The sequence below is a fragment of the Platichthys flesus genome, chromosome 6 (genome assembly GCF_949316205.1).
Source record: "Platichthys flesus chromosome 6, fPlaFle2.1, whole genome shotgun sequence".
NCBI lineage: Eukaryota > Metazoa > Chordata > Actinopteri > Pleuronectiformes > Pleuronectidae > Platichthys > Platichthys flesus.
The window spans coordinates 26,644,466-26,652,888 of record NC_084950.1 but is presented as its reverse complement, the minus strand read 5'-3'; the positions used below and the strand labels follow the sequence as shown (position 1 = coordinate 26,652,888).

Below are 8,423 nucleotides of genomic sequence, written 5' to 3'. Positions count from 1 at the left end.
GAGGGGGGGTCTCGCCCCCCTCACGCCGCCGGACCTGCACATCTCCAGAGGCAGCGGGCACGCAAGTGAGCGAGAGAGAGAGGTGCGCCGTGCATACAGGCTCGCGTTGCGCCAACCTCCGCTGCTCAAGTAACGAGACAGTTTTGAGAATGTAAGAAGTAGAAAGTACAGATATCTGTGTTCAAATGTAGCAAGTAAAAGTAAAAAGTCGTCAGGAAAGTAAATACTCAAGTAAAGAACAGAAATGTGTAAAATCTACTTAAGTACAGGAAAGAAGTATTTGTACTACGTTACCTCCCACCACTGCTTGAAACTATACAACAACAAAACCTATTGCTTTGTCTATCATCATATGCTTACATGGCTCAAGGCTTTTTTAATATAAAATTGTTATAAAAGTTAGTTTATTTAACACGTCTAATGAACAGATTGAAGCAAGTTGGCTACAGAGTCGTGTGTTTGGTTGTGACGTTATTTTTTATTTTAATACGTTAATATCAAGATGCTACACGTGTAAGTTGCATGTGATAGTAACTATGTTTCACCATTATTCTGTTACAGGCTGGTATATCCACCATTACTATTCCCACCTCGTTTATTTAGCCAGTCATGGAGTTTTACAGTGAATTAGACAGTTTAGTTTAATTGTAATGTCCACACATCAGTGTTGTTAACAGTTCTCAAATTAATTATATAATCATGTTTTCACACTGAGGGAAGTGGAGAGACTTGATGTGGACTGTTATCAATAGCTCTGTGGGAGATTATCACCTCGAATATTACAGATGAGGTAGAAAGACATTTTATCTATTTGTACAATGTTGTATTTCTTTCAGTAGTTTTATCAGAAGGGACTTAAAATATGTACATTTAACCATGAGGATACAAACCAAGACCACAGTACAACGGTTCTATCTGAAATCTGTTGTTCTTCATAAACAACACAAAACATTCTTTAACAGTGCGTTTTTTCTCTTCATAGATGAAGAACTGCAGCACTTGATGTCCTCAGCAGCAACATGGTGGAGATCTGCAGCTTCGTGCTGGTCAACCCAGTGTTTAATATTTCTGCTTTGCCATAAGAGACAGAACATGGTCATCACAGCTGTGTCCTTCAGGCTCGTCTGTCCCTAATAAAATGATAGGAAACACAAAATATATCATTATTGTACAGGATTCTCATTTTCTGTGGATATTCAACTATGTATTTGAATATGCTTTTGGATTAAAACGTGCACCAGCATGACAATAAATGTACAGTATGGAGTTATTTCACGTTAAAAGTATTGCATTATAATTTAATACATTATGCATTATGTGCAATACTTTGTTTGTATTAGTAATGCATTATGTGCAATACTTTGATTGTTTGTATTAGTAATGAAAACAGGTCACTACCAGGAGTCAGTGTTCAGTCTGGTTGGATTCAAGTTGTGTCTCATGCTGGACCTTCTAGAGGAACATAAAACCAATGCACAGATATGTAAAGTCATACGTGTGCCAGGTCAACTTTTTAACAGACTTTTACATAGTAAAAATAAAATATTAATTCAAAGTTAAATCATTTCAGCTAAGGAAATAGGTAGTGCATATTAGCCTACAATTCTGTATGACACTGTCTGTTCTATTAAAGTTACAATTCTTTGATTTACTCATATTTAACAAAAGAATTCAGTGAAGTGTGTCTGAGATTAGTGATTTAAAGAGTGAAGGTGGCAGACACGGTTACTTTTCAATGTAACACGTTACAACACTACTCTGAAGAAAGAGATATAGGACACGTAATGCTCCTTTGAACAGCTTCTCTTGCAATGCGGATGTGACGTTAAACACTCAGGTGTCAGCTAGCTCCTTGAGCCTACACACAGTCTCCTTTCTCAGATTCATCCTTATAAATTAACGCTTGTCTCTGCTTGGTGGACCTGGGTTCACAGTGTTGTGTCGGTAACAGCTAGCATTGGCTTCGAAGCCGTTTGCAGCTGGTATGTAGTTTCCGGATTAGCGTTGCTAAGCTAGCACGCCTGATTCAAAGGCACCCTGCGAATCACTGCGAACACATGTAAATAAAATACTCTACGTGACTTACCACAGAAACGGGAGCGCAGTCGGCGTTAACGTGTCCGTCAGATGAACAAGCAGAACATCAAACTGTGCTACTGATACGATGGTGTGTGTATCTTCAGCACAGACTGCAGCACGGAAGAAGATTCTCATGATGAGTTCACTTGCAGCTGTGTTAAATGCAGCTTCGTTTGTCATGGCGAGTTGAAGAAGTCTGCTGCAAAGCTATGAATAATCCGCATGATGAAAACTCACAGCAATGTTATGCCTACATTATCAATATATTGAGACCCATGTGACACAGTTTGACATGGTTTAGCAAAGTGAATGAGGAGAAATACATCCAAGTGTGAGACGTAACAAACCGAAAGCGGTCTCATGCTGCGTTCATGGTAACTCTGTTAAAATGGGTTTCATTTTTCATGGTGAGCTGATGAACTTTGATGCCACGCCATTAACATTCCGCATGATGAAAAGTCACAGAAATGTTATGCCTACATTATCAATATCTTGAGACCAATTTGACACAGTTTGACATGGTTTAGCAAAGTGGCTGGGGGGAAATACATCAAAGAGTAAGATGACCAAAACAAGACATTTCCTGATGCCGCCAGGGGGCGCTTTCCTTTTAAGTCATGATTTCTAGGTAGATGTCTTCCGGTCGCGACTCTTGTCTTATATGTGTAGTTTGGAGTCGATTGGACAAAATATGTCTAAGTTACAGAAGCTCGCTTATATTGGCGTTTAGTCGAACTTTGAGACCTCACCACGGTCACACGGTATGATGAAAAGTTTAAATATTGATAACTTTAGATCTTCATCTTGTTTTGTAGAGTCCCATCTAATTTTTAAGTTGATCTGATGAAAGCTGTCTGAGTAGTACATAAAAACATAACACGTACCAAAAACAAGACATTTCCTGTTGCCACCAGGGGGCGCTGTGATTGTAAGTCACAATTTCTGCACCGTCATAAGTCATGATTTCTAGGTAGATGTCTTCAGGTCGCGACTCTTGTCTTATGTGTATAGTTTGGACTCGATTGGACAAAATATGTCCAAGATACAGGAGCCCGTGTTTTGATGGCGTTTAATCAAACTTTGAGGCCACACCACGGTCAGACGGTTTTGCTAAAACTTAATCCTTCAATAACTTTAGATCTCCATTTTGTTGTGATGACGATCGTCTAAATGGTAAGTTGATTTGATGAAAGCTGTAGGAGGAGTACTTAAAACAAAAAATATCGAATATGACCAAAATGGCCACTAAAGTCAAACTGGCGGGCTTCCTGTTGCGTTATTCAGAATGCACTGATGGCCTTTTTTGTGCATCTAGTCATGATACACAATAGTCTTTGTTTTTTTTGAAGATCAGTGAATGCTAAATGAGGGGCTTTTCCGTAGGTGGCGCTCTTGAGCCATTTTGCCACGCCCTTTTCAAAATACTCCAGAATACTAATATTCATATATGGAGCTGTTCTATTCAGGATTGTGATCATAGGTCAGTAGTTTGGAGCCGGTTGGATAATGCAGAGTGGATTAACAAAGTACTTCCTGTTTCCTGGTGAATCAGTAGATGGCGCTATGACACTGAGGAAATATTGACACATAGAGCTGTTCAGGCTTGTACTCTTATCATGTGACAGAAGTTTGGTAGTGATAGGACAATGCACAGTGGAGTTATGATAACATCGTGTCCTTTGGCGAAGGAAAATCCTTCGCCGCACATCAATGTTTACACGGTTTGAGGAAACGTCACAATTCTGACCATGATCTAATGACTTGACTGATCTGATTTGAGCTGTATATTGTAAATCAGCCAGGAGCAGTTCATCAAAGTATAAAACATGTCACTTCCTGTAGCCACCAGGGGGCGCTGTAATTTCAAGTCATAATTTCTGTGTAGATGTCATCAGGATGGCACCCTTGTCTTACATGTCTAGTTTGGACTCGATTGGACAATGTATGTCCGAGATACAGAACCTCGTGTTTTGATGGCGTTTAATCAAACTCAAGACGCCACGCCACGGTCACACGGTGTGACGAAAGGTCAATCTCTTAATCACTTTTTATCTCCATCTTGTTGTGATGGCACTGATCTTAATTTTAAGTTAATCTGATGAAAGCCCTGGGACAAGTGCATCAAGTAAAAATGTGGAATATGGAAAAAAAATGGCCACTTAATCCAAAATGGCGGCCTCCCTGTTTGGTCAAGCATACCTATCCAAGATATTTTTTTGTTTGTTATGAAACGACACATGTCCCGATAGATTTGTATAAATGTCGGCCATTGTAGTGCCGGGGTTGCCCTATAGGGGGCGGTGGTCAGTTTTTTTGCCACGCCCATTTCTTAAAACCATATGAATATCTTCAGTGGGGGGCTGTTGTTACACACATGTAGTTTGAGAGAGATAGAATCATAAACACTGAAGTCACAGCAATTTCGTGTTTCACGGCGAGTTGATGAACTTTAATGCCACGCCATTCATATGGCGTTTGACGAAAAGTCAGGGTAATCTTATGTCTTCATTGTCAATGTCTTGGGACCCATTTGATACAGTTTGACATGGTTGAGGTCAGTGGATGAGGAGAAATTCATCCAAGTGTAAGACAAGCAAAAAACAAGACATTTCCTGTTGCCACCAGGGGGCGCTGCGGTTTTAAGTCATCATTTATGCATAGATGTCATCAGGCGGGGACTATTGTCTTACATGTCTAGTTTGGACTTGATTGGAATATGTATGTCCGAGATACAGATGGCCGTGTTTTGATGGCGTGTAACCAATTTTTAACGCCATGCCACGGTCACACGGTGTGATAAAAAAAAAATCCCTCAATCATTTTTTATCTCCATCTTGTTGTGATGACACTCATCTGAATTTGAAGTTGATCTGATGAAAGCCCTGGGACAAGTACGTAAAAGTAAAAATGTGGGATATTGCCAAAATGGCCACTAAAAGCAAAATGGCGGACTTCCTGTTGCGTTTTTCATAATGCTCCATGAGACTTTTTTTCATGACTGGTCACGATACACCTATATCCAGATTTTGATGAAAATCCGTTATGTGGAAACCTAGGGGCTGGTTCCAGGGGGCGCTGTAGAGCCATTTTGCCACGCCCAATTCCAATTACTCCAGAATACTAAAATATCCGCAGACCTTGAATTTCCTGCAAAGTTTCATAACTTTTTGAGCATGTCTAGACCCTGAAAAAGCCCCCCAAAGGGAAATAATAATAACTAGGGCTACGTTGTAGCACTTGCGGGCCCGAGCACCCGCACGTTGAAGCCTGTTGCGGTCGGTGGAGAGAGCGATCGATGACCAAGCGCACATCATCGATCGAGCATGCACTTCTCCACGTTGCATGCGTTTTGCGCTCTGCGGCAGTAGGTTTGCCAGTAGGTGGCGCCATCACTATTATTACGCACAGACATATAGATCTGTTCAAGTAGGCACTCTGATGTAGCGTGAGAAATTTTGTGTCAATTGGACAATGTTTCCGCAACTTAATTTTCACACTGATCAATAGGTGGCGCTATGATCCTGAACTAATATTCATATATGGAGCTGTTCTATTCAGGATTGTGATCATAGGTCAGTAGTTTGGAGCCGGTTGGATAATGCAGAGTGGATTAACAAAGTACTTCCTGTTTCCTGGCGAATCAGTAGGTGGCGCTATGACACTGAGGAAATATTGACACATAGAGCTGTTCAGGCTTGGACTCTGACCATGTGACAGAAGTTTTGTAGTGATAGGACAATGCACAGTGGAGTTATGATAACATCGTGTCCTTTGGCGAAGGAAAATCCTTCGCCGCACATCAATGTTTACACGGTTTGAGGAAACGTCACAATTCTGACCATGATCTAATGACTTGACTGATCTGATTTGAGCTGTATATTGTAAATCAGCCAGGAGCAGTTCATCAAAGTATAAAACATGTCACTTCCTGTAGCCACCAGGGGGCGCTGTAATTTCAAGTCATAATTTCTGTGTAGATGTCATCAGGATGGCACCCTTGTCTTACATGTCTAGTTTGGACTCGATTGGACAATGTATGTCCGAGATACAGAACCTCGTGTTTTGTTGGCTTTTAATCAAACCCAAGACGCCACGCCACGGTCACACGGTGTGACGAAAGGTCAATCTCTTAATCACTTTTTATCTCCATCTTGTTGTGATGGCACTGATCTTAATTTGAAGTTAATCTGATGAAAGCCCTGGGACAAGTGCATCAAGTAAAAATGTGGAATATGGAAAAAAAATGGCCACTTAATCCAAAATGGCGGCCTCCCTGTTTGGTCAAGCATACCTATCCAAGATATTTTTTTGTTTGTTATGAAACGACACATGTCCCGATAGATTTGTATAAATGTCGGCCATCGTAGTGCCGGGGTTGCCCTATAGGGGGCTCTGGTCAGTTTTTTTGCCACGCCCATTTCTTAAAACCATATGAATATCTTCAGGGGGGGGCTGTTGTTACACACATGTAGTTTGAGAGAGATAGAATCATGAACACTGAAGTTACAGCAATTTCGTGTTTCACGGCGAGTTGATGAACTTTAATGCCACGCCATTCATATGGCGTTTGACGAAAAGTCACGGTAATCTTATGTCTTCATTGTCAATGTCTTGGGACCCATTTGATACAGTTTGACATGGTTGAGGTCAGTGGATGAGGAGAAATTCATCCAAGTGTAAGACAAGCAAAAAACAAGACATTTCCTGTTGCCACCAGGGGGCGCTGCGGTTTTAAGTCATCATTTATGCATAGATGTCATCAGGCGGGGACTATTGTCTTACATGTCTAGTTTGGACTTGATTGGAACATGTATGTCCGAGATACAGATGCCCGTGTTTTGATGGCGTGTAACCAATTTTTAACGCCATGCCACGGTCACACGGTGTGATAAAAAAAAAATCCCTCAATCATTTTTTATCTCCATCTTGTTGTGATGACACTCATCTGAATTTGAAGTTGATCTGATGAAAGCCCTGGGACAAGTACGTAAAAGTAAAAATGTGGGATATTGCCAAAATGGCCACTAAAAGCAAAATGGCGGACTTCCTGTTGCGTTTTTCATAATGCTCCATGAGACTTTTTTTCATGACTGGTCACGATACACCTATATCCAGATTTTGATGAAAATCCGTTATGTGGAAACCTAGGGGCTGGTTCCAGGGGGCGCTGTAGAGCCATTTTGCCACGCCCAATTCCAATTACTCCAGAATACTAAAATATCCGCAGACCTTGAATTTCCTGCAAAGTTTCATAACTTTTTGAGCATGTCTAGACCCTGAAAAAGCCCCCCAAAGGGAAATAATAACTAGGGCTACGTTGTAGCACTTGCGGGCCCGAGCACCCGCATGTTGAAGCCTGTTGCGGTCGGTGGAGAGAGCGATCGATGACCAAGCGCACATCATCGATCGAGCATGCACTTCTCCACGTTGCATGCGTTTTGCGCTCTGCGGCAGTAGGTTTGCCAGTAGGTGGCGCCATCACTATTATTACGCACAGACATATATATCTGTTCATGTAGGCGCTCTGATGTAGCGTGAGCAATTTTGTGTCAATTGGACAATGTTAACACAACTTAATTTTCACACTGATCAGTAGGTGGCGCTATGACCCTGAACTAATATTTATATGTGGAGCTGTTCAGATCAGTATTGTGATCATAGGTCAGTAGTTTGGAGCCGGTTGGATAATGCAGAGTGGATTAACAAAGTACTTCCTGTTTCCTGGCGAATCAGTAGGTGGCGCTATGACACTGAGGAAATACTGACACATAGAGCTGTTCAGGCTTGGACTCTGACCATGTGACAGAAGTTTTGTAGTGATAGGACAATGCACAGTGGAGTTATGATAACATCGTGTCCTTTGGCGAAGGAAAATCCTTCGTCGCACATCAATGTTTACACGGTTTGAGGAAACGTCACAATTCTGACCATGATCTAATGACTTGACTGATCTGATTTGAGCTGTATATTGTAAATCAGCCAGGAGCAGTTCATCAAAGTATAAAACATGTCACTTCCTGTAGCCACCAGGGGGCGCTGTAATTTCAAGTCATAATTTCTGTGTAGATGTCATCAGGATGGCACCCTTGTCTTACATGTCTAGTTTGGACTCGATTGGACAATGTATGTCCGAGATACAGAACCTCGTGTTTAGATGGCGTTTAATCAAACTCAAGACGCCACGCCACGGTCACAAGGTGTGACGAAAGGTCAATCTCTTAATCACTTTTTATCTCCATCTTGTTGTGATGGCACTGATCTTAATTTGAAGTTAATCTGATGAAAGCCCTGGGACAAGTGCATCAAGTAAAAATGTGGAATATGGAAAAAAAATGGCCACTTAA

General features: G+C 41.4%; 1 long non-coding RNA gene across 1 annotated transcript; it reads right to left on the bottom strand.

Moving 5' to 3' along the window:
- Positions 1-464: 464 nt before the first annotated feature.
- On the bottom strand, positions 465-2,293 carry LOC133955584 (uncharacterized). Its single transcript, XR_009920891.1, has 3 exons — positions 2,087-2,293; positions 1,399-1,452; positions 465-1,130 (listed from the first exon to the last, which is right to left on the bottom strand). It is a non-coding gene; the product is annotated as an uncharacterized LOC133955584 (long non-coding RNA).
- Positions 2,294-8,423: the final 6,130 nt, after the last annotated feature.